Source organism: Caretta caretta, chromosome 12 (genome assembly GCF_965140235.1).
Source record: "Caretta caretta isolate rCarCar2 chromosome 12, rCarCar1.hap1, whole genome shotgun sequence".
Lineage (NCBI taxonomy): Eukaryota > Metazoa > Chordata > Testudines > Cheloniidae > Caretta > Caretta caretta.
Window position 1 is genome coordinate 39,974,526 of NC_134217.1, and position 24,093 is coordinate 39,998,618.

General features: G+C 55.5%; 1 long non-coding RNA gene across 1 annotated transcript; it reads right to left on the reverse strand.

Moving 5' to 3' along the window:
* Window positions 1-751: 751 nt before the first annotated feature.
* Window positions 752-22,543, reverse strand: LOC142068680 (uncharacterized). The gene is made up of 2 exons (XR_012664613.1): window positions 21,682-22,543; window positions 752-8,500 (listed from the first exon to the last, which is right to left on the reverse strand). It is a non-coding gene; the product is annotated as an uncharacterized LOC142068680 (long non-coding RNA).
* Window positions 22,544-24,093: the final 1,550 nt, after the last annotated feature.

The window sequence follows — 24,093 nt, forward strand, 5'->3', positions numbered from 1 at the left end:
TTTCTTTTTGTGGATGCAGACGAACACGGCTGCTACTTTGAAACCTACATAGTCTTGTGTATTAGAGGGAGGGTCATTGGAGAAGAAGGGGGCAGGGAGCAGCATCTGTCCTGGCCCTCTTGTGCCATTCTGTGTGTCCCAGTGCCCTTGCCTCACCCTTCCTGCGGCAGTTTACTGTCTCCCTCCTCCCCCACCCCGGTTTGTCCTTTGTTCCCTGGTATCTGGGCTTGTAAGTCTCTCGAATGTTCACCTAAATGGCAGAGGCTGATGCTGTAGGTGGGGAACTGGCAGTAGGCTCCTGCCACGGCTCTGCTGCAGGGGCTGGCAGCCCAGGAGACCCAGGGAGAGAGGCAGCTGGGGTGTCCCCCGGCCAGGAGAAATACCACACTAGTGGGGGTGGAAAGGCAGCTGGCCTGCGGGTTAACAGGGAGCTTCCTTTCCTCTTGCACTAGGCGAGGCCGAACGCTGGGCCCTGGGTGTCATCCCGTCCCAGGTACAGGTGACAGCACACAGGGCCTCAGGCCCCTCAACTGGCTAGGAAGGAGATGGAGACTCTGCCCTCCTGCTCCCTGAGTTCCTGGGCTTTTTATTTCATTTGTTTCCATTCCTTTACACGGTGGGATTTGGGAGGGGGGTATTTTTCCCCCAGCAACATTCCCCCCCCCCCCCTCCAGTTCCCAGCTCATTAAGGTTCTCCCATTATTCTGACATGTGTGCGCGTCACGTACCGGGAAGAAGTAATTTACTTAGAAGAAATTAAAAGTTCATTTTAATTGAGCGCACACTGCAGTATGCAAATGAGGAGCGCATTATGTACACTGATGCAGAGACAAAGGCTGTAATCAGCTGTTAACCCTCGGCGGGCTGGGCCCCTCCATGCAGTGCAGCAAGGAGCACAGGCCTGCTGCTACCAGAGGTACCCATGTTCTCTGGCGGCCGCTGTTCGGTTTCTCAGGCGTCAGCGGTGCTGGCCACGGCCAGGGCAGCGAAGGGCGTGGCCACGAGCGGGCGAGACTGCCGCGCAGGCGCCTCGTTTGTCCAACACTTTCATTTGTACTTCTGCATGATGGGAGTTATTTTCAGCTCCCTGCTACTGCAGTCTGGCCACCCGGTCCGTCCTTGCGAGTCACAAGTGCCCAGACGGAGTTTCAGCAGTGCAAATGAGACCGAAGGGGACGTCCCTGGAGCATGCACTGTGCATTATATTACACATCTAGGGCTTCCTCTGTTCACATGCATCTGCCAGCCTACTTAGAAAGGTAGGAATAAATGGTCAGTTTTCAGAATGGAGAGACGTAAATAGTAGGGTCCCCCAGGGGCCTGTTCTGGGCCCAGTGCTACTTAACAGATTCATAAACGATCTGGAAAAAGGGGTAAACAGTGAGGTGGCAAAATTTGCAGATGATACAAAACTACTCAAGATAGTTACGTCCCAGAAAGACTCCGAAGAGCTACAAAAGGACCTCTCAAAACAGTGTGACTGGGCAACAAAATGGCCGATGAAATTTAACATTGATAAATGCAAAGTGATGCACATTGGAAAACATCATCCCAACTATGCATATAAAATGATGGGGTCTAAATTAGCTGTTACCACTCAACAAAGAGATCTTGGAGTCACTGTGGAGAGTTCTCTGAAAACATCCACTCAATGTGCAGCGGCCGTCAAAAAAGCAAACAGAATGTTGGGAATCATTAAGAAAGGGATAGATAATAAGACAGAAAATATCATATTGCCTCCGTATAAATCCATGGTACGCCCACACCTTGAATACTGCGTGCAGGTGTGGTCGCCCCATCTCAAAAAAAGATCTATTGGACTTGGAAAAGGTTCAGAAAAGGGCAACAAAAATGATTGGGGGTCTGGAACGGCTTCCATAGGAGGAGAGATTAATAAGACTGGGACTGTTCAGCTTGGAAAAGAGACGACTAAGGGGGGATCTGACAGAGGTCTATAAAATCATGACTGGTGTGGAGAAAGTCAGTCAGGAAGTGTTATTTACTCCTTCCCATAACACAAGAACCAGGGGTCACCCAATGAAATTAACAGGCAGCAGGTTTAAAAGAAACAAAAGGAAGTCTTTCTTCACACAAGGCACAGTCAACCTGTGGAACTCCTTGCCAGAGTATGTTGTGAAGGCCAAGACTATAACAGGGTTCAAAAAAGAACTAGATAAGTTCATGGATGATAGGTCCATCAATGGCTATTAGCCAGGAGGGGCAGGGATGGTGTCCCTAGCCTCTGTCTGCCAGAAGTGGGGAATGGGCAACAGGGGATGGATCACTTGATGATGACCTGTTCTGTTCATTCCCTCTGGGGCACCTGGCATTGGCCACTGTCAGAAGACAGGATACTGGGTAGATGGACCGTAGGTCTGACCCGATATGGCCGTTCTTATGCATTCCTGCGGGGGTGCGTGCAAACCTCACTTGGGCATCCCCACAGCTATGGCAATGGGGTTGCCTTGGGGTCAGTGAGAGCAGGATGTGGCCCGGTACTTCATATCAATGGAGCAAGATGTCACATCTGTTTGATAATATTACAATATTAAAAAAAGTCTTGTTCCATAGAATCTAACAGGATGCTCGTGTTACAATGGCTTTTGAACGGCATGACAACAGAGCAGTTTCAGTGGTTTTTTAAAGATATTTAGTTTGCCATCATGTGTTTTGAAATCACATACACGTAACTGTGTAATTATATCAAACGTACAGCTAATGTCCAAATCAACGGTTCTCAACCTATTACCATTGTGGGCCGCATATGCAGCTCTCTGGGTGTTATGTGGGCAGCATCCGCACAATAGAGATACTAGCTGCATGGCCCTGAGGATGACACATGGGCTGCAGCTGTGGCCTGTCAGGGCCGCAGGATGAGAACCACTGGTCCAAACCATCTCTTGCCTCCCTTCAGTATGGGAGGACAGTATGTCATAAAACAGAGGAGAATTCAGTTTCGAATAGTAGTTTTCAGACTTGTGGAGTCCTGGGCCTACGCGACTCTACATGGCACGGATAGTGCAGTGACTGTGTAGTCACAATATCCGCTGTCACCGTGTTCTCTGCATAGTCTGACATCCTAACCACATGCTCCAGGGTCTCTGGTTTCATGTTCCCTTGACTTCACCCAGCCACTTCCATGGCAAGGGGGGAACACCTCCCGGTCCCTCTTTCTGTGCACCTGGGACAAGACGTCTCATGTTTTCCGGTTTGAGACCCCAAAACAAATCACTCGTGCCCGGCAGGGCATTTCTAGCTCTTGGAGCAGGCCCGGCACCTGCTAGAGAAGGGTCGTTCCCCTCTTTTCTCTCTAGAGCAGCTCCGCGCTGCTCACAAATCCAACATTTTCACAACAAAATTTCAAAAGTTTTCCCACCACCATTGCCTCGTCCGTTGCCCTGCTGTCATTCTAGGCCTGAGCTTTCCACCCAGCCCAGCGCTCAGCTGTCCAAGAAGTGCTGGGTTGGGTGTGAGGCTTGTGCACATCCCTCTGCTCTCTCCAGACAGCGTCAGGCTGCTCACAGGCCCAGCACAACCCTGCGAAATACCGTCATACGGACCGGATGTGATCCTGAGCTCTGTGCCCCTCCCCCCAAACAGCATCTCAGCCAGCGTCTCCTCTCCCCGCCCCAGCACTGGAGAGCCCCCCCAGGCACCCAGCCACTTGCTCTGCTCAAGATGAGTGGTTCATGGGTTACTGGCTGGGGTTTTTTTAACTACCTGTCAGACCTGGGATTTTTTAATGATAGTGAAAATGAAACCGGTGCGCAGATATGAAATGACAGCCAGCTGCAGGAGACAGACAAATTACCCCCCAACTGGTTCAAGACACCCACAGATTCCAAACAAAGGGAGTCATCTTGGTTCACTCTGACGGGCAGGAGCCAGTGGGGGGCTTCGCATCAAGCGGATCCGCTCCCCCTTCCCTGAGTGCTGCCGAGACGCTGCTCCCTCAAACCAGCCACACGCTGTGCAGGCAGCTCTGCCTCCAGCGTTGCTGGCAAGAGCCTCTCCGAGGCGTTTGCCCCACTGCCCTACGAGGCAAACACCCACCTCCTGCAGGCTGCTATGGCCAAGCCCCAGGGTGCCCTGCCAGTCCCTCTGACTGCACCTCCCAGGCAGAGAGACCTCCCCCAATGGCATGCTGGGGAGAGAAGGAGAATTGAGGTTTCTCATCTGAATCTGCCGGGGATGAGCCCTGGTCCCAGGGTCTGGCACTGGGTCTGGATCCGACCTGCACCAAGATGTGGAGCTGTTCAGGATCAGGCCCTGAGCGAGAGTGAGAGGAGACATGAGAGTGGATGGGAGGACCTCATCTTGCAGACCCTCCTTCAACAGACCTTCCAGCCTGTCCTATTAGCCCTCCAGGAACACTGAGTGGTCTAACCTGCCCCCTGGCGAGCACAGCCCTGGAGCTGCTTGTCAATGCACCCTGCCTCCTGCAGGGTCAGGGGCATGCACCCCCCAGCTTCCTCACACCCTGCACCAGCGCCCTTCCACCTGCACATGGGCTGCACGCCCGGGACTCCTTGCCACTGGCTCGGGAGAGCACCAGCCCCGAACATGGAACAGAGAGAGCCCGTCCTCTCAGGGCCAGGGGGAGGACGGGCAGGGTTGGCAGAGCAGAGGTGACAGAGCCCATCCTTCTCGTGCCTATTCACAGCAGCCTTTCTGCCTTTTAAATGTGCTAAATGGAAACAAATGTAAATGTGGAGACACTTGGAACCTGTTAAAACAACATCCACCCTGACATCGTCAGGGTCTGTCCCCACTCCTGTAGGGGAAACGCTAAGGAGAAGGGGCAGAGGGGGGGGGCCTAGGGGCTTGGCACAGGGTACAGAGCCTATTCTGCCCAGACTGCCAGTTTGGACACTGTCCATGCTGGCCGTTCTGGAACGGGGGCATCTTTTCCTTCACAGCTGTTCTCCAGCTCCCGAGTGAGGAGACCCCTGCCAAGCAGCCAGAGCAGGGTCTGTGGATCTGACCATCAGAACAGCCACAGTGGGTCAGAGCAATGGCCCTCCCAGCCCAGTGTCCTGTCTTCCAACAGCAGCCGGTGCCAGACACTTCAGAGGGAATGACCAGAACAGGGTAATTATTGAGTGATCCAACTCCTTTAGTCCAGTCCCAGCTTCTGGCAGGTAGAGTTTTAGGGACACCCAGACCATGGGGTTGCATCCCTTACCGTCTTGGCCAACAGCCATAGATGGACCTATCCTCCATGCACTTAGCTAGTTCTTTTCTGAACCCAGTTATACTTTTGGCCTCCACAACACAATCTGGCCCCTTATTTGCACAGTAGCTGGCACTGCCAGGAGGAGCCCATTTCTCACCCACCGTCTCCTTTGTACTGCGTCTTTGTCATTTGTATTTCCCCGGCATTCTCTGGAGGAAGCCAGGAGCTGAGCCCCTTCTAATGAACCTGGGAAGAGAATAGCACAGGAGCTGCAGAGACACCCGAGGGCTCGGGGGGCAGTTCGCCCAACCCCACCCTCCGGAGATCTTCCTTTTTGTGAGCTTGGGCTCTCCCAGCCTGGCACTCCCAGGCTCCTGGCTGACTCTGCCACCACGATGGGAATAGTGAGAGGCTTTCGCGGTCCAGGCTGGGAATTAAGAGGATTGCACAGCACTTCTCACACCTGGCCTGGCTCTAGCCAGAGCTCTCAGTGTCCCACTTTCAGGAGAACTAAAATTCACTCGTTTTCTCTGCTGCTCCCCCTGAACTCCTGCTCTCTGGTCCCAGGCCCTGTGCTGCACCCGCACTTCATAGCCATGCATTCACCCTGGGGTCACTCCGTCAGGAGGTGCTGGTTTATCACAGTGATGAGCATGGGATGAATGGAGGGATGGTTAGATAGATAGGTCTGCATCTTCATCTGCTGGCTTCCTTGGGTATTGAACACAAATAGGTAGCAAGATCCCTCGTAGCTGGAGGTTACCGTAAGCCCTGAAGCAGGAGATTTTATATTCCTTCTCAACCTCTTTTGGTTGATGTATGTACAATAATAGCTCTGGAGAGTCTTGTTATTTGTATAAATGTCCAGTCCACTTTGATTCTCGTGAAGTTCTTGGCTTCACCGACATCCAGTGGCAGTGAGTTCCACAAGCTAATTAAACATGGGGCGAAAAGACTTGTTTTGTTCCGTTTGGACTTTCCTCCCTTCGTGCTGATTGACTCTCCTTGTGCCAGGAAATGAGCAGAACAGCTGTGCTCAGCCCAGGAATCTCCAATGAAGCTAGACTTTGGTCCACTGGAGCTGCAGCCTCTCCTACAAATGCCTCTCTGTTGGGACTGGTCAGGGGGCAGCTGAGGCCTTCAGTTCCTGCACCCCATTCCTGCCCGCCCCCCAGATACAGCCTCGTAGGGACTGACTCTGCTGCCCTCTGTGCCCCCCAAGTCACACGAGTTTGCTTGCAGTGTGGCATGTAGCCGACACCACCTTGACCATGCCTTGGCCATAAAGGAGTCACCGCATGCTGGGTTATTGCAGGTACCATGTTGGGCTGCAGGGTGGATTTAATTGATACCATGTAACCTTTGCATCCTGTCCCTCGTGCCGTTCGGAGCGCCTCACCCACCGCTCCAGATGGCACCTGCGAAAGAGTTAAGTCCGCTGTGATCAACAGCAAGAAGCAAGTGGTAAACAATTTTCCTCTCCCTCTGCTAAATTAATATGCAAATTCCAACCCTCCCCCCCTCACTCTCTCTTCCCCTGCTTCGAAATTAGCGAGGTAGAATGCTTGGACTAATTATGCATTCAAACGAGCAGGCTTCGTTAATGTGGCACTAAGAGGCGGCTGAAAATGATTGTGAGACGATGAAATTGAAATTCGAGCACGGCACTTCTAGTGCATCTGGAATCGCTCTTGCATACCCCAGCAGATGTAACCTGACAGTGACCGCCAGCTCCTGCATACACACCTTTGCTCCGTGGAGTTTAGAGGGAAGGAAAGTAAATCCCTTGCTCCTCCTGACCCCCGCTACACACACTCTCTATTTCGCTCTCTCACACCTACCCCTCCAAAAATAAAAACACATCATTAAAAAAAGCCCCTAACCCCATGTTTGGGCTTTGGAAGATTAGCCAAGCCTTTCTGGTTGGCAGGACGCCTTAAGCCCATGGAAAGCGTTTCCATGGAAATGGATGCGATATCGAACGAAAGCCCAGGAGGTCACTTGATTTGGGCATAGATTTGGGGTGTCTGTCTGTCATGGCTACTGCTTTGTTTGGAGGAGCCCTGCTTTGTCCAACGTTTCTCAGTTCGGGGGGTGCAGCAGAGGGCTGTGCACTGAAAGTACAGGGGGTGTTTGCAGGGCCACCCCAGTGCTGTGGACAGTGGAGTTCGATCTGGCAACATGGGGTGGAGGTGGGAGCAGCTCTTTGAATATGTGGCTCAGGAATCAGAGTTGAGTCCGTGGGAGGCAGTGTGGTCTAGTGGATAGGGCTCTGGTCTGGGTTCTCTGCCACTGACCTGCTGTGTCACCTAGAGTGCTCCATGCTTCAGTTTCCACTCTCCTTTATCTGTCTTATGTAAGCTCTTGGAGACCGGGACCAGAAGTGAGACTCGCTGTGCAACCCCTAGCATGACAGGGCCCTAATCTCCGTTTGGGGTCTCCCTAGACTCTACTGAGATGCAAATAACAAAAGATGATGATCGTCCCGGGTTCTGTGACCCTCCTTTAAGATCCCAGCTGTGAACCCACTTCTCCTCTGCGGCTGGCCATCCCCGCCTGGTATCCTATCTGTCAGACTGTGAGTTCCTTGGGGGGACCTTTTGGTGTCGGGGTTGTGTAAAGCTCCGTGTGCACTTATGGTGCCATATAAAGAAAGAATCACCACTGCTTTCCCCTTCCCTGGGGGCGCCCCAACTTGTTCTCACCGGCCTGAGCCGTGACCCGCTGCCAAAGCAGCCACTGGTGAGATTCCAGGAGGCCTTCGTGCTCATTCCCACATCCCAGCGGGTTGTCCGACGTGCAGCGATGGGTGTATCCCTGCAAGCACATAACCGCCCTCCTCCCAGCACACTGCTAACTCCGTGGCCCGGTGCCGTGTGCTCACACCCACCCTGGAGTGACCATCCTGGCACACCGTGTGTGCACCGTTACACCCAGCTGGTGATAGTGGAGAGAGACACTGGGCACTGCCGCCTGGCTGTTGTAAGACACCCTCTGCTGGGTCCTCGAAGGTTCCTCCACACCTCCCCATGGCAAAGCCGAGCTCCGGGAATACTCCCACGAGGAGGGGAAGGCGCCCGGCCTGGCCTCTCAGGGGCAGCGTTTGCGAGGTCCCGATGCCAGTGGACACTGATGCAGTTGAGTGTGCGGAGTGGGAGTGGGCTCACGGGGAGGACAGCGGAGGCTCCCACTGGACTGCTGTGTAGGTACCCTGCAGCAAAGCGCTGTACTCTGTCGGTGGGAGAAATGGCATCGTCCGTGTGATGGACCCAGTGCGAGCCAGCGATGAACAGGGATCCCTTCGGGGCCGGGCCACGGCTGCATCTGCAGGGGATACCGAAACCATAGAGAACGATCAGTAATGAGAGCCGGGGGCCGAGAGCGACGCAAGACAAATTCACGCTAGACATAAGACACAAGTTGTTACCGGTGAGGGTAATTAACCATCCGACAATTTACCCAGGGCTGCGGGGGGTTCCCCACCACGGGAAAGGTCTAAAGCAAGATTGGATTTTTTTCTAAAAGATCTGCTCTTATTCAAACAGGAATGAACTCAGGGATGTCCCCTGGCCTGAGTTACGTGAGAAGTCAGCCTAGAAGGTGATCACAATGGTCCTTTCTTGGCCGTATAATTAATGACTCAGTGAGCTTCTTTGGTCTTAAATAACACAGGCATTGATGGACTTTGACTTTGGCCTGTTACCTTCCATTTTCACCCCCGGAGTGCTTTACAAAGTATAGAGACACAGGAATAATCCAACACCACCACAATGCAGCAGCCTCTGGGGTGGGACACATCAGCTGCTCCACCGCTCGTACAATGTTACTTAACACCCTGGGACAGGAAGCAAAGAAGAATCTGGTAGCCCATTGGAAATGACAGCTGATCACGACCTGAGCGTCAGTGCGGGGCAGGATGTAAGAAAGGGTGAAAGAAGGAAGGGGAAACCAAGCTGAAAACACACATCCGCCAGCAGAGACTGATGGGTTGCGTTAAATATTCATCAGACGCGAGGCTTTTACTGGAATCGTCCATTAAGATGTAATGTACAATTTGCAGCATGCTCCTAGCACCCAGGGCCTGGTGGTGTCAGACAGACAGGCGGAAGCCAAGGGTGGAAGATGGATGGCCTAGAAGAGGCTGGAGATCCATAAGCTGGCTGCATTGTTAGTAATCAGTGAGGATCTACAGACTTTAGGCAGCTCAACAGTCAGTAATAAATAGAGGAATAAATAGACAGGTAGATTAATAGCCCCCCAAAACAGAGAGCCAGCGAGAGGAGGGAGGTGACCAGGCGAGGATGCAAGCCCCTAGAGGAGGGAGAAATGGACCCAGGAAGAGCGTTGCTCGGTCAGACAGTGGGCAATCAGAGTGGGGCACGGTGATTAGGTGTGCGCCATTAACGCACTGAGCAGTCTCACTTCTCCTGGGACGTAGCGGGAGCAGCAGGAACGCCTCCCAGGAGGTGCTCACCCCCAGCAGGATCAGAGCAGCCAGTGGCTCGCTGGAGCCTGGTTGGTGAATAAGCAGATCTGGGAAGAGCTGGACCAGACAGACAGACAGGCACTTGGATACCTGTGGGGCTACGGACAGAAACATGGCATGTGGACACAGCCCTCGTGGCCCAAGCCCACTGAGGGATCCAGCCCCAGAAGGGCAGTCTGCTCTGCCTTGCCCTGACCCGCCCGAATGTCAGGGTTGGAGGCGGTGGTTCGTTTCCCCCCTCGCGGGTGTTTCCCCCTCTGACTGTGATGCATGGCAGTGCTAATTCGGCATGCTGCCATTAATTCCAGCACAGCTGCTGCTCTCTCCCTCAAGGCATTTCGCTAATACTCAGCTTCAGAGCCTCTCAGCAAATTAACATCATTTGTTCTGCAGAACACGTTTCATTTCGACGCTACATGCATCGCTTAGTACTCCACGAGCAACTCGGGGAGGGCACCGGGGGCAGCAGCACCATGGGGGCTGCCGCCCTTCGAGGCAATTCCTAGGCCTGGGACATAACCTCCCTCCCCTACTCCATCCCCCTGCCCCCCAGTCTGGAGTAGGCGAGAGGAAATGAGTGAGATGCGCAGGCATGGTCCTCATTGGGCTGACTCTCATTTGCATATCTCTTCAAAGCTGGAAGCTGGAAGCTGCAGGTATTTCTCTGTGCACTGGGACGCTCCTTTGCTGTCGGTACAGCCCCGGACAGTAACGCAAGCAGAGGAGGCTGGGTGTGATCCAGATGCTATCTGAGGCAAGGCTGGGGGATCAGTGCAGAAGACAGGATGGAGTGAAGGAGATGACTAGCCCCCTGTTGTTTGGACTGGACCAGATTTGGGGCCCAGCTGCTCTTGACCCTGGCGTAGACCTGGGCTGAGAGGAAAGCCTATGACAGCAACTGCCTGAACAGAGCAAGAAGAGGCAGATGAAGTTAAATGAGCCCTTGACTTCCTGCCTTGCTCGCAGCAATCGGGCAGGTTTTGGGGTGTGCTGTTTTGCAGACCTGCTGGCATCTAATTTCCTTTTCATGCTACCAGTGGATTGAAAAAAAAAATCCCCGCTCAGTGGCATATGTTTTGATTAGTCGGCCGTTCCGCATCTCCTCGCAATCCACCACGGCCCCAGCCAGGCACGGTTATTTATCGATTTACAGGGTGGGATTCCACACAGCTGCTGTCCCGCAGAGCACTGCAGGTTTCTGCCTCCCCAACAGAGCCCAGCACCGGCCTCTTCTGGGACTCAGCTGCGGGGGGTGGATTCCAGCCCCTGCCGTCCGCTTTGGGGGGGCCTTAGGAATCTGATGGGAGCCAGCGCTGTTGCCACTGACCTAGATGAGAAGAATGAAAACCAAGTTCTCTGCGAGGGGAAGAACCAGGGAGCTCAGGACAGTCTCCCGCAGGAGGGGGCTGTGGCTCTGAACTGGGGCAGGAGGGGGCTGGGTTACATGGAATGGGGCAGGTATGGGCTGGGAGCTATGGAACCTGAAGCAGGGGGTGGAACAAGTGGGACTGGAGAGAAACGATGGGCCACAAAGAACCAGAACTGGCAGGGGCCCAGTGCAGGGGCAGAGGAAGCCCCCTTCCCTTCTGTCCTGCCCTCTCCCCATGTGTATAAAACACGTCTCTGGTCCTGAGGGGGACCGTGCACCCCTTCACTGGAGACCCGATCATCCTGAATGGGCTCAGCTGCAGCTTGCAGAGGGGAAGGGTCGAGTGGCTACAGCAGCGGCCTGGGAATCAGGAGAGCTGGATTGTTCTGTTCGCAGTCCTGCCTGAGTAAGGACCGTGGCATCCGGCTCTATATCCGTGAGAGCATGACCCAGTTTCTTACTTTGGCCTCTCCGCTGTTGTCTGCTCCATAGGCTGTGGCCCATGTCCTGCCTCGCCAGCTGGTGTCTGCAGTCCACACCGCGATGCTAAGGACTGTCAGGCAGAGGGATGCCTGGGCATAGTTACCGACATGGCTCAGCGCAGAGTGCTCTGCCTGGCTCTAGCTACCCCAGTGTTCCTAGCCAGCCAGCCGGCCAGTCAGCGCTGGGCAGAGTTAATCCTGTGGCCGGACCGCAGCACAGTGCTCTGCAGCGTGGGGAGAGTCTGTGGGGAATTCAGGAGCATTGCAAAAGGAATGGGATTTTAGCTTTCCAAATAGAGTCCTGGGGCCTGATCCTGATCTGACACAGGTGTAAATCTGGAGTAACCCCGCTGGGATCAGAGGAGGATCCCAGGGCTGGTGAGATACAAATCAGGGGTATGGCAAAGACCACAGGATTAGGGGATCTGCATCTACGCAGAGCTGCATGAATAACAGATATTTCGGTTCACTGGCCAAACCAAACTATTGGGGGAAAATTGCTTCAGATCAACCCAAAACACACAAAAAACTGGTATTCTCAGAGGAACCAAAAGCCCCCTCCTGGCCCTCTGGTTTTAGTGACTCTTCTTGCCAATCGAGCCTGAAAAAACAGGGTTTTTGCCTGAAACTATTTAGCAATTTTACATTGACTTCACAGATCATTTTAGTCTATTCAAAATGGCATTTTTGGGTGAATAAACTATTGATCCAAAGACCTTAGCTCAGCAGCGTGTCTAAGCCCTGTTGGACCTGCCTGGGCAGGCTTGCTCCCTACTGCCCATTCGCTGGTGTTTTAACTGTGTCGTGTGACAGCTGCCTGCCCCCATGGGAGATTTGCCAGGTGGATTTTGCTGATAATCAGCCCCAATTGTTGCTCCCAGTTTCATCCCATGACTCCTGGGCACTCCCCACCCCATTGGGTTTGGCTGGTAATGCATCTCTGTGTAGATTCTGATCCCACTGCCCGCTTGGCCAGCACGCAGGGAGAGGGACCGAGCTCACTCTTCAGCCAGCCCGTTCTCCTTGCCCCTCCTGGATGCCAGTATCTTTCCAGGGGAAGGCAGGTGTCCAGAACTAAGCACAGTGTTCCTGGTAGGGCGGGGGCAGGATGCTGGGGCTCCACCACAGAACTGCCTTGTGCCCGCTGGGATTGGCAGAGGAGACCGCCCACTGCCCTACCTCTGTGGTGGGAAGATAAGCCCCAGTGATGGGGGCTGACTCCCCGGTGTGGGGGAGGGGGGGATGGGCGGAAGCAGGGCTCAGGGGTGTGGGAAGGACATAGCTGGACTGGAATGAAGAGCCTGGGGAGACAAAGGGTCTTGTCTCAAAGGGGTCACTAACGAAGCGGCCCTGCATGGTGCTGCAGTGGCTGCAGCATAATGAGTGCCCAGTCATTATCTAGCTAATCGATGTAATTGCATGTGTTTTTAATGTGCCCATCACCATAGTATCTAGCCCCCATTTAGGCTTCTCGCTCCCCCTCGCTCCTGCACCTGCCAAAGCACCATGGCACTGTCCCATCAGCCCCCAAGTTGGGGGCTACTTCCTCTCCAGATCGCTCCCCGGGGGCCTGATCCTGCGACGTGCTGTATGCCCTCGGCTGCAGTTGGCTGCAGTGGGAGAGGAGGGTGCTCAGCACCTCGGGCTCAGGCCCATTGTGGGCAGGGTGGAGCTCTAGTGGGTGAGGAGCTCTAGATCAGCTGGGCACACGGGAAGCCCAGCTCCCTACCGCCTCTGCCATGCCTGACTCCCTCGCTGCCCCCAAGTCCTTTCCTTCCCCTGATCTAATTATTATTCCTGGCCTATAAAACTGGGAGATTGGCGCAGCAATTACAGGGCCATTAACAGCCATCTCTCCATGGTGACAGGTATGAGAGAGAGCTTCAGAGCTGAGCCCCGGTGCTGCCGTCACCTGATCAGGGGCTGATTAATGCCTTCTGAATTGAAGTTAATTATCTCCAAGCAAGGAGAGCGGGAGAGACACCAAGCCTTGGCCGGCCGGCCTGCTACTCAGTCAGGAGCACAGAGCAGGCCGGCCGCAGCACAAGGGGCCCGCGGCGCCCTGCTCTGCCTGCCGCCCTGGGCCACAGAAAAGCCACGATGCTCCAAAGCAACTTGTGATTCTGGAGCCTACATTTCTGAGGTGCCCAACTGAGACTGCGCTGGGGTGTCTACCCCACCCAGGACTGGAAGGGATTAAGGTGGCAGCTAGGCCCATTAACGCCACAGGCTGCACCTGGAGGGAGAGTCAGGGAGCAGGGAATTGACTGCAAGCAGGTTCAGCTGGGCAGGAACAGGCGGGGCCAATAAAGCCAGGGAGCTGGCAAGGGCTGGGGCTGCTGTGGTGGGACAGGGCAGCCACGCCCTGGGAAGAGGGAGTTGGGGCTGGTGCTCTCAGAGAAGGGGGGGAACCAGGAGAGTAGGCAGAATTTCGCTTTAGGAGAACTTTTCTCCAATATCCTTCAAATCAGCTCAGGCCAGTGAAGTGCGGCAGGTTCTGACCATGTGGTGGGCCAAGTTGTTGCTCTCCTCCAGTGAAAGAGACGGGCCACAAGGAACGATCTTCCCCGCTGCCCCAGTTCTGGCTGCCGTTTTGTCTGACCCAGTGGGTGGTTCTGACCAGGTCCCCTGCTGACCGGGGTGAAAGCCTTGGTTACCCTGCAAGTGGAGTTGCTGATGGAGGTAGCTCTGACATTTGCTCGACCAGCTCGTGGGAGGAGGGCAGAGCTTCCCAGCCCTCCTTCCTGCTAATTTTGGATGGTCAGTGTCCACGGACAGATGTTTTAGCATCCCCAGGTTGCAGAGGAAAAGCTGCAGCTCTTGAGCAGACGGGAAGGGGGGTGTAACAGCCTGGGTCTGACCGTCAGGCCTTGCCCAGGTGCCACGGTTACATGCGGACGCTGATATTCCAGTTTAGTTTCAGATTGTCCAAACATTGGATACAGACAGAAACAGGCGTCTTCCCTCAAAACCCAGCTTCCAGCTGGGAACCTTGGTCCATCAGGCCTTGTAGGTGCATCCGATGCTTGCGACAGCAGGGGCTGAGGTAACGGGGGCACTGCTGCAGGAACCTTGCCGTGTAGTACCCACACTGAGCGCCAGCTACACTCATTCGGCGCCCCCCCCAACTGCGAAGCGCCGGGCCCAGGAACAGCCTCTCCCTGCCTCCGAAGCATTCGGTACGGGTGCTGCCGTTGCCGGAGACAGAAACCGCACCACATGGACCAATGGTGTGATGACCCCTGGCAGATCCTGCATAGCTACAGCGTGTCCGGGGCCATGAGGCAAGTACCACGTATTGCCAGCCTTGGCAAGCTGCCTGGCAGGCTGGCACAGACATTCCCTGCCACACTCAGTGAGCGGCCACTTTCCCTCTGGCCCGTCTCTGCTAAGGCAGCCATTGGATGTCTGGTGTGTTGGTTCGAATGCTCACTCGGGTGGCAGAAAAGGAAGAGGAGGGCTGTCGGGGATGACCCTCTGCACCACAGCACAGGGGGCGGGAGCATTGGCGAAGGGCAGCAGCATGCTGCCAGTTTGCCTGAGCCCAGGAGAACGGCGACAGCTCCCTGCTGGTTCAGGGGCCGACTCGCACCGTGGGGCTGGTGGCTTTGTGGGAATGCGATGCCCACGGGGTGGGAAGCTGCAGAAGGTTTTCATGTCAAAAGGCAGAGAGACGCTCTGAATATTCCATTAGCAGAGCAATGTGGTGTGCTGCAGAGAACATCTGGCTGGAGTCTCTGGAGACTCCCGCTTTGTGCAGGAAGCAGGAACTGTGAAATATGGAAGGAAAAAGGAGCGAGAGGGAGGAGGGGGAAAGACCCTGGAGCACCCTCGGCACTGCTGCCGGGATCCCCTTCCGTTCCCTTTTACCTAGTGGGGCTCTGCTTCCCAGGTATTTCCCATGGAGATCTGCTGCTTGTTGTGGTTTTCCCTGAAAAATGGATGACTAGAAGCCACCCAGGTGATATCTGCATCAGGCCAACGGGTGTCCGACACCTCTGCAGCGGGGCTCAGACTGTGTGGGGTGCGGCCTCCCCCAAGGGATCAGGTCATTAGTCCAGTGCGGGGGGGGGGGGGGCAAGGAGAGGGCAGGAGGGAGAGGTGGAGGCTCTCTGTGTTTGAGGTGTCGTAGGCTTGAGTGAAGACTTTTCTCAGCCAGCTGCAGGGGACTGGGTCCAGGGCAGGGGTCCCTGCTCTGAGGGGCTCATTGCTCATCTAAGAAATGCCTGAATGGGGGCACTGGAGAGACACCAGCCGTGTGTGTGCATGAGGGTCAGGCACTGCCCTGGGTGGGACAGCCGACACTTATGGGAGTCCTGGGGGCCAGCAGTGTTTGGGGGGGCAAGTGAGGAGAGGCCAAGGAAAGTGTGTGTCGGGGGGAGTATAATGGGATCCTGGCTGGCCAGGGGGACAGAGTCTGATGGGACTGGCCCTCACCGGAGACTCGTCTCTGGGAGATTGCTGGGGGACCGGGTAGGGCAGAGAAGAGGGAGGGGACGCATTCCTGCTCTGCAGCGTGCTGGGCGCTCTCTGTAAGTGGCCCCGCCTGGATCTGAGCGCAGGTTGGAGCGTGGTTACCTGGCTCTTTGCGCTGGGATGACCCAGTGGCTGAGGGGTAGGAGCTGGCCCTGAGCACTGGAAGGCTCTGCCCCCGCTGTGTGCGGGGGATGCCGAAGTGCCTGTCTCCCCACAGCGTGGCTGGGAGAGCCCCCTGGGTGCACCCCAGGGAACCTCTTCCCGCTCCGCTGCCTCCCTCTGGAGCTCGCCCGAGCACTGAACTCTGCCCAGGGCAGCGCGGGGAGGGCAGCGACTGCCATGCAGCTTTCTCCTACCAGACGTACAACGTCCGGCACAACGAGGCCTCGCATCTGATGGGGGGCATTTAAGCCACCGTGTTTAGGCACCAACCACCCATAGAAATCAATGGGACCTGGCCTGCTGCTTGAAAGCAATGGGAGGTTAAGGAGCTGGGCCTTAGATGCTACCACAACCCCAGGATTAAATAAGAGGAATAGAGTTGTATGATGTATCAACACTCGCTGGGCCTGGGGGGAGGCTATGCTTAGCAGTGTGTCCCTCTCCCTTTCCTGCAGAGCTGGCGATGCCCACTGGGGCTGCATCTCTCTTCCCCCAGAATAAGCACTTAGCATCCTGGGTCTGTGTTTCGAACCGGTCTCTCTGCAAAGCTCAGAGTCCCTGGCTGGTCCTGGACCATTCTGGCTGTTGGGGGTGGAGCCCGAAGACGGTTGGCTCTGGAGACTGGTCGTGTAGGAAAAGTGAATGAATCCTGAGGCACAAAGAAAGACAAAAGTGTGGGCCATGCACACCCCGGCGGGACACGATCACTGCTCTCCTAGCAGGTCTCCAGTGCGTGCCACACCAGACAGGCGTTTGCTGAGGCACCGGGGGGAACAAAGTCCTTGAAATCTCTTCGGTGAGCAGGTCTCCCGTTCTCTCTTCGGTTCTCCCGTTAGTTGCCCTTGAAGCTTGTTCTTACAGGACCAGATCCCAAGTCCCTGTAAGTCAAACTGCGTCTTTTCCATTGCCATGACTGAGCTTTGGACAGAGGGCTATTTCTGTATCCGCCATTTGATTCTACAGTATCCTTTGGCTTGTTACTGGCCCGCAAGGAGAGTCTGAAAGAGAGTCCCAGCACTGCTGCAAACCCACTAAACAATGTGCACCATTAAGGATCCCGGGGACTCTCCTCCCACTGAGAACAATAGGAGCTCCTAGGACGACTGGTTGCCCCCGCCCCACACTCAGATTCCACGTCAAGAAATAAACCCACTCCTGGTACGTTCAGTGGTGGGGAGAACATCAATTGGACACCCTGGTTAGTTGTTTTCAATGCCTCCGTAATCCCCTCTCTGCTTCCTGCGAGTCCGCTTGGCCAGAGCAGAGCTAGAGAATTGGTCGGAACTAATCACCTGGCATGTGAACCAATTTCCTTTACAAAAAACAAGTCAGCAACTGTGACGAAGTGGGACTGTTCTTAATGTTTCCTCTGAGTGGTGTGGGGGTGCCTCGGTTTCCCCTGGGCAGTTCTTGAGTATCTAGGGGGTGGAGTAAGGGTGTCTGATCATTGCAGAGCCCTAGAGGGCAGGTGTGTGCAGGGGTCTGGACACAGAGAATGGCCAACACCCTGTTTCCTGGCAACTGATGGCCTGGGCCCTTCCCCCCTGCAAGGTGAGAGCTAAAGGGTTGGAGAACAAAGGAATCAGGTGACCACCTGGCCCGGGAAAGGAACAAAGCCCAGAGGAGGAGGGGCTGGAGGGGGTTTTCAGTTTGGGGCTGGCTGGGACATGGAGTGAAGTGCAGACGTGGTTGTCTGGCTCACTGCCCCCCCAAAATGGACCCAGCTGAGGGGTCCCGTTCTCTGCACCTGCAAGCTCTGTTTTAGACCATGTTCCTGTCGTCTAATAAACCTTCTGTTTTACTGGCTGGCTGAGAGTCACGTCTGACTGCGAAGTTGGGGTGCAGGACCCTCTGGCTTCCCCAGGAGCCCCGCCTGAGCGGACTCGCTGTGGGAAGCGCACGGAGGGGCAGAGGATGCTGAATGCTCCGAGGTCAGACCCAGGAAGGTGGAAGCTGTGTGAGCTGCGTGTCCTGCAGACAGGCTGCTCACAGAAAGGCGACTGCCGCAGAGTCCTGACTGACTTCATGGGGAGCAGTTCCAGAGCATCGCCCGGGGACTCCGTGACAACTGGTGGCAGCGGTGGGATGTACTGCACCCCGTGGATGGTGCTTCCTGCAGTAAGTGACTGGGGAGCAGTAACACGAAGGGGGATTGCCGAGGACCAGGCCTGCTGAAGGCTCAGAGAGGAGCGGTTTCGGGGGGCGGTTAACCCCTGGGAGTGTGTGACCAGCGAGAAGGACTGTGCAGTAACAGGGTTCCCCTGGGGATTGCAGCGAGCAGTCCAAGGGGCGGAGGAGTCTGCAGCTCGACCCTGGCAAAGAGGTGGTGACCTCGAGAAGGGCTGTCACACTAGGGGTTCTCCCTGGAAACCGTGGGGAGCTGAGAGCACACAGGCCTGTGAGTCCACAACAACTTGGGAGGAGCGGAGTGATGGCCTGTCACCGTCTCCTTAAGAAGGACATTGTAACCCTGTGCAAAAAGAGAGGGTTGAGCGTTGGAAAGTTCACCAAAGCAGAGTTAATCGTGCAGCTGGAGGAGGATGACTGCTCTAAGGAACAGATTCCTGACCCCAACTGGGGCTATAGCAGGATCTGGGAGCAGCTGAAGCGGGAGCCAGGCATCGCCAAGACTCCTGTCCCCGACCAGACGAGGGTCTTCACGATCGGGTTCCCCATCGGGGGATCAAGATGGACGGGATTGGAGCGGAGTCTGAGAGAGCAAGAGGACTGTGAGAGACAGCAAGAGCCCGAGAAAGAGCTGCAGAAGCAGCAGCAGCATGAACTGGCGGTGGGGGAGCGGAGAGGCCTAGGGGACCTCCCCGGGGTGAGTGGGGATAGATCCCGGGGGGCCAGTTCCGCAGGGAACCTCGAGACTAAATTGCTGCCCCTGGTTAAGGGGGGGGGTTGTGGATGCCCACCTCACTGCCTTTGAGCAGGCTGGAGATTTGAACCAAGGGGACTCTGCGGAAAAGCCCCGGTTTCTAGCTCCCTTGCTGGGCCCCAAGGCCATAGACTCCGTCAGCCAGATGGTTGGGGATGTGGACGGGCTCCCACTCCTGACCCCAACCTATATGTCTGTGTGGAGTTTCCTGGGGCCAGGCCCCCCGGACCTCCAGTAGGAGCAGAAGGTGATGGTCAATGGGGAGACATTCTTGGGGTGGCCAAAGGGCATGGGCTGCATAAACCTTCCCACATGCGGCCTGCGAGTGCTATCGACCACCCCTGACCTAAGGGAGGGCGTGAACTGGAAGGGCCTGGTGTAACTCCTACCAAGGAATGGGAGAGATGCTGGGGCATCCATGGGAACGTTGGTGGCTTCGAACTTCCCCAGGTCACCGGCTAAAGTGACCCCTCTCAGTTCGATCTCGAAGGGGGGAGAGATGTGACGAAGTGGGACTGTTCTTAATGTTTCCTCTGAGTGGTGTGGGGGTGCCTCGGTTTCCCCTGGGCAGTTCTTGAGTATCTAGGGGGTGGAGTAAGGGTGTCTGATCATTGCAGAGCCCTAGAGGGCAGGTGTGTGCAGGGGTCTGGACACAGAGAATGGCCAACACCCTGTTTCCTGGCAACTGATGGCCTGGGCCCTTCCCCCCTGCAAGGTGAGAGCTAAAGGGTTGGAGAACAAAGGAATCAGGTGACCACCTGGCCCGGGAAAGGAACAAAGCCCAGAGGAGGAGGGGCTGGAGAGGGTTTTTCAGTTTGGGGCTGGCTGGGACATGGAGTGAAGTGCAGACGTGGTTGTCTGGCTCACTGCCCCCCAAAATGGACCCAGCTGAGGGGTCCCGTTCTCTGCACCTGCAAGCTCTGTTTTAGACCATGTTCCTGTCGTCTAATAAACCTTCTGTTTTACTGGCTGGCTGAGAGTCACGTCTGACTGCGAAGTTGGGGTGCAGGACCCTCTGGCTTCCCCAGGAGCCCCGCCTGAGCGGACTCGCTGTGGGAAGCGCACGGAGGGGCAGAGGATGCTGAATGCTCCGAGGTCAGACCCAGGAAGGTGGAAGCTGTGTGAGCTGCGTGTCCTGCAGACAGGCTGCTCACAGAAAGGCGACTGCCCCAGAGTCCTGACTGGCTTCATGGGGAGCAGTTCCAGAGCATTGCCCGGGGACTCCGTGACAGCAACCCACTGGGGAGTGGTTTTAGCCGCTGCTCAGCAGCACCAGAAATGCGTCTTTGGCCAGAGAAGTCATGTGCTGTCGCTGGGTCGAAGGCTCGAGGGAGCAGAGTGGATGGGCAGGTGTAAATCTGGAGTACGTCCGGTGATGTGGCTCTGGACGTACAGGGACACTGCTAGCAGCAGAACTTGGCTCGGAGCCTCCCCTGGTTTAACAGATTTCCCCGAAATTCAGCTCCAATTTTTCCCTGTCATCTGAAAACCCAAGTGCTCAGATGGGCCGAATGGGTTTCTCTTCTGTCCGACTCCGCACTTGTGAACAGCACAGAGCCCAGTCCCCTGCCAACTTTTGGGACACTGCGCTCTTCCTGCGGAGCGGAATCACTACAGCAAACCCAGGCCAGGCCGTGGGCTGCATGCCCTCCCTACATCCAGCGTTAGCTGTGTGGGATTTGGCACCTGGCTCTTGCCTCAGTCTCACGCGGTGTGTAAAGCCGACCTCTGTTAAATAGGTCCAGGAATTTTAGTGACAAGAGTCCTGTTTCCATGCCCACTGCACTTGGCTGCGGTTCTGATCTGAAGAATGCAGGGAAGGTCTCATGACCAAGAGGGGGCGGTTTTCCTCTTGCTCCCTAGCACCCCGCACTCTGCCTGCCCCGCCAGTTAGAGCCGTCACGTGCTGAGGAAAGGAAAAAGAAACTCTCCTCCCCACAAAAACTTGGGAGTTTTTCCGAGCTGCACAAAAAGCAGAGGAAGAAAACCCCGGTTGGAGCTGTTCGCACAGTGATCAGCTGAGCTGGCACTTCCAGGCCAGTGTGTGGTGCTGCATAGGAAACAGCTCTCCTTAGCGTGAATAGGGGCACCACTGTATCTGTAACCGCCCCCCCCCGACCTGCTGCAAAGCCAGGCGAGAACTCCACCCCATGCTGTAGTTTAAAACAAACCCCTCGGCCCCCCAGTACCGGGCAGGCCTCTGGAGTGAGGCACCAGGCTTGCCAGCCTCTCACACAGACGCTGCCTCTTTCTAGACCCCCGCCCGCTCCGCGCAAAGCGGCTGTGAAATGCATCTCCCCGAGAAACCCCTGCCGGAGAAGCAGGCCCCAAACCAGTGAGTTATCCAAGGACTCATCCCCCTACCCAGGCTTCAGCAAAGCTTGCCAAAGCAGGGCAGCAAATGCCAGTGTGGGGTGAGGGGCACCACGGGGCTAGAGACCAATCTAGTGAGATGAGACACACAGCTGCGTGAGCACACACCCCGACATGCTCCCCCACACACGTGCACACAGAGGCAGGCTACCGTACCGTTGCATGCTCAGAGACACGCTACACATACACCAACTCATGTGTGCCCGCACACAAATATTCATGCAGCACACACAGACACACCCGGAGATTTCGTTGCTTTAAAATGAAGACAAGTACCTTTTTCCTCTCCCGATTCGCCGTCTGCTACCTGTCCTGCCTCTGCCAATTTGTCTGTCTGTTTTTCTCTCTCTCTCCCGCATTCCCTGCTCTCTGCAGCCCGTCCTCCATGGCACCTCTGCCAACTCAGCCACCGCCTGCTTCAAGATGGGCTGCCAGCTTCTTTTCCGCTCAGTGTGGGGTTTGTTTTTTTTTTGTTTTTTTTTTTTTTTTGGCCCCATGCTGCCTGCTGGCATTCTGGCAGCCTCGCCGCTCCGTCGATGGCATGTGTCCATTTTTCCCCTTCCCAATCTACCCTCCCCAGCCTCTCTTCGTTGCCTCCGGAGCTGCCCGTCGTGCCAGCTCTCAGTGAAATTGGCAGGGAATGAACCGGAGTAGTGAGCCTCTCAGCAGCTGATTGTAGCCACACTTAAAACAAAAAAAAGGAGCCCGAACAACACACAAACAGCCCTTCTGCTAGGAACAAACGCTGGCAAAGGGGCTGGGGGGCCGCAGGGGGCTGCGTCGGGGTTGGCAGCCGCTCTCCAGAAAGGAGCAACTCCATCACTTCCTCCTGCGCATGCCAAAAAAAAAAAAATTCATAAGCGAGGGTTTGGGATTTGTTTCACACATCTGAGCCTCCTGAGTGGGGAGATCGGTAGGGCCCCCCCTTTCTTCGCCAGGTCCTGCCTCACATCCTTGCCCCGCTGCCTCTCGGTCCTTCCCCCCGGCACAGGGGCCACGGGAACCTGCTGCATCCCCGAGATGTGTCAGAGTTCGCTCTTCACTCTCGTCCCCCCCACCTCCGCAAGGAAAAAAATGCTCCAGGAATCACAGCCTGATCCCAGGCTCTTTGCACAAACAAGCCTCGGTCTTGATGCATTTCAACAGGAACTCTCCAAGACCCACCCCCTTACCCAGCATCCCCCTCTGCCTCAGGTTTAGAAGGACCTTGGCAAATTGGGAAGGGGAAAGTGGAGGAGGGACATCCCATTGAAGGGTTTGGGTGGCTCACAATTGTTTCACCAGCCCAGCCCTCGAAGGGCCTCTGGGAACATTGGATGAGTCCTGCTGGAACAGACCTTTGTGCCCTCAGGCCAATAATTGTTGCTTCAAAGAAAAATGAAAAGCACCCGTTATGCACCTGTCAGTTGTGTGTTGCTGCCCCTGGGATGGAGATTCTCCCCTTAGCCCTTGGAGGAGGGGTCAGCTTGCTACCGGAGGCGTGAGGTTTAGCTCGTAATGTCGCCGAGCCCTGGGGGAGGAGTTGAAAGTGGTGAACAGTATGAGAGGGGATGTCCCGAGAGGTCTAATGAGCGCTCGTCCATCTGCCAAAATCTCTTCTACACTTGGTGCAAACACATCCCCCAGCTCTGAACCGAAAACCCTGACTCCAATCTCATAAATCCAGAGGAACTGCTCAGAACTGAGCAAAGGCACCCTAGGGGAACATCGAGGTGTGTGACATCAAGTCTCGAGTGCTCCAGAGGTGGCTGGCTGGTTGGACTGAAGGAGTTTCGCCCCTGGCAGCAGGGTCCCGGCAGGAAGAGATCACGGACTACTCTTTGCCACTGTCATGGTGTAGCATTTCTGCCACAGCAGTACCCAGAGTACGATCAGGGTACGCACCGAGAGCTAGGCAGGGTTCATGCCCCAAAAGGAAATAGCCAGTGAAATGATAGGAGGGAGCCAGGAGGGCTGTGGAGAAGGGCACTGAGGGGTCCGTGGGAAGAGGTTGGAGAAGGCAGAGAAGAAGGTCCAAACTGCAGAATTCTCTTTGCTTATGTCCCATCTATCCAGGGGTTCTGATTGTCTAAGGCAGACCAGCGTTCTGGCCGGGCATCCTGCCTCCACATCCACTACTGTGCTGTATTTACACAGGGTAACATTTGTAGGCCTCTGAGCATCTAAGTCACTTTTGGAAATGGAGCTTAGCCTCCTAAGTCACTAGGTGCACTTGGCCATTTTACCCACAGTGCCCATCACCGTGGTATCTAGGTGCTGGTGGCAGAGCCTGGGCCCCATTTCTGTGGGAGTGCACTTAATGAGGGGTGCACTCTGCACAGGGATGGGTTTGCTCTCCTAAGGCATTGAGCTGTGGCTGCCATGGGGGCAGGATACTGAAGACTTGACCCAGTGTGACAGTTCCCATGTTCCGGTGATTATCTGAGGACAAATCCAGCCTTTTCATCAGGCTTTCCGTGAAGTGCACGAGTGAATGCTTCACAGCAAGGCTAGCAAGCAGGGCCCCAAGTCGGCAGAGGTTGTCTCCACCTGGGCAAGGCAAACCTGAGTTGGGGCCTTGCAGGCCGAGAGACCCTGACAAGCTGAATTGTGAATCAGAGTGAAATCCCACTGCTGAGTTCCTGGGCAGTTATCGCATGGGACGACGCCATTGGCCTCTCCAGCTGCTGCCCCATCTTCCTTTTATCT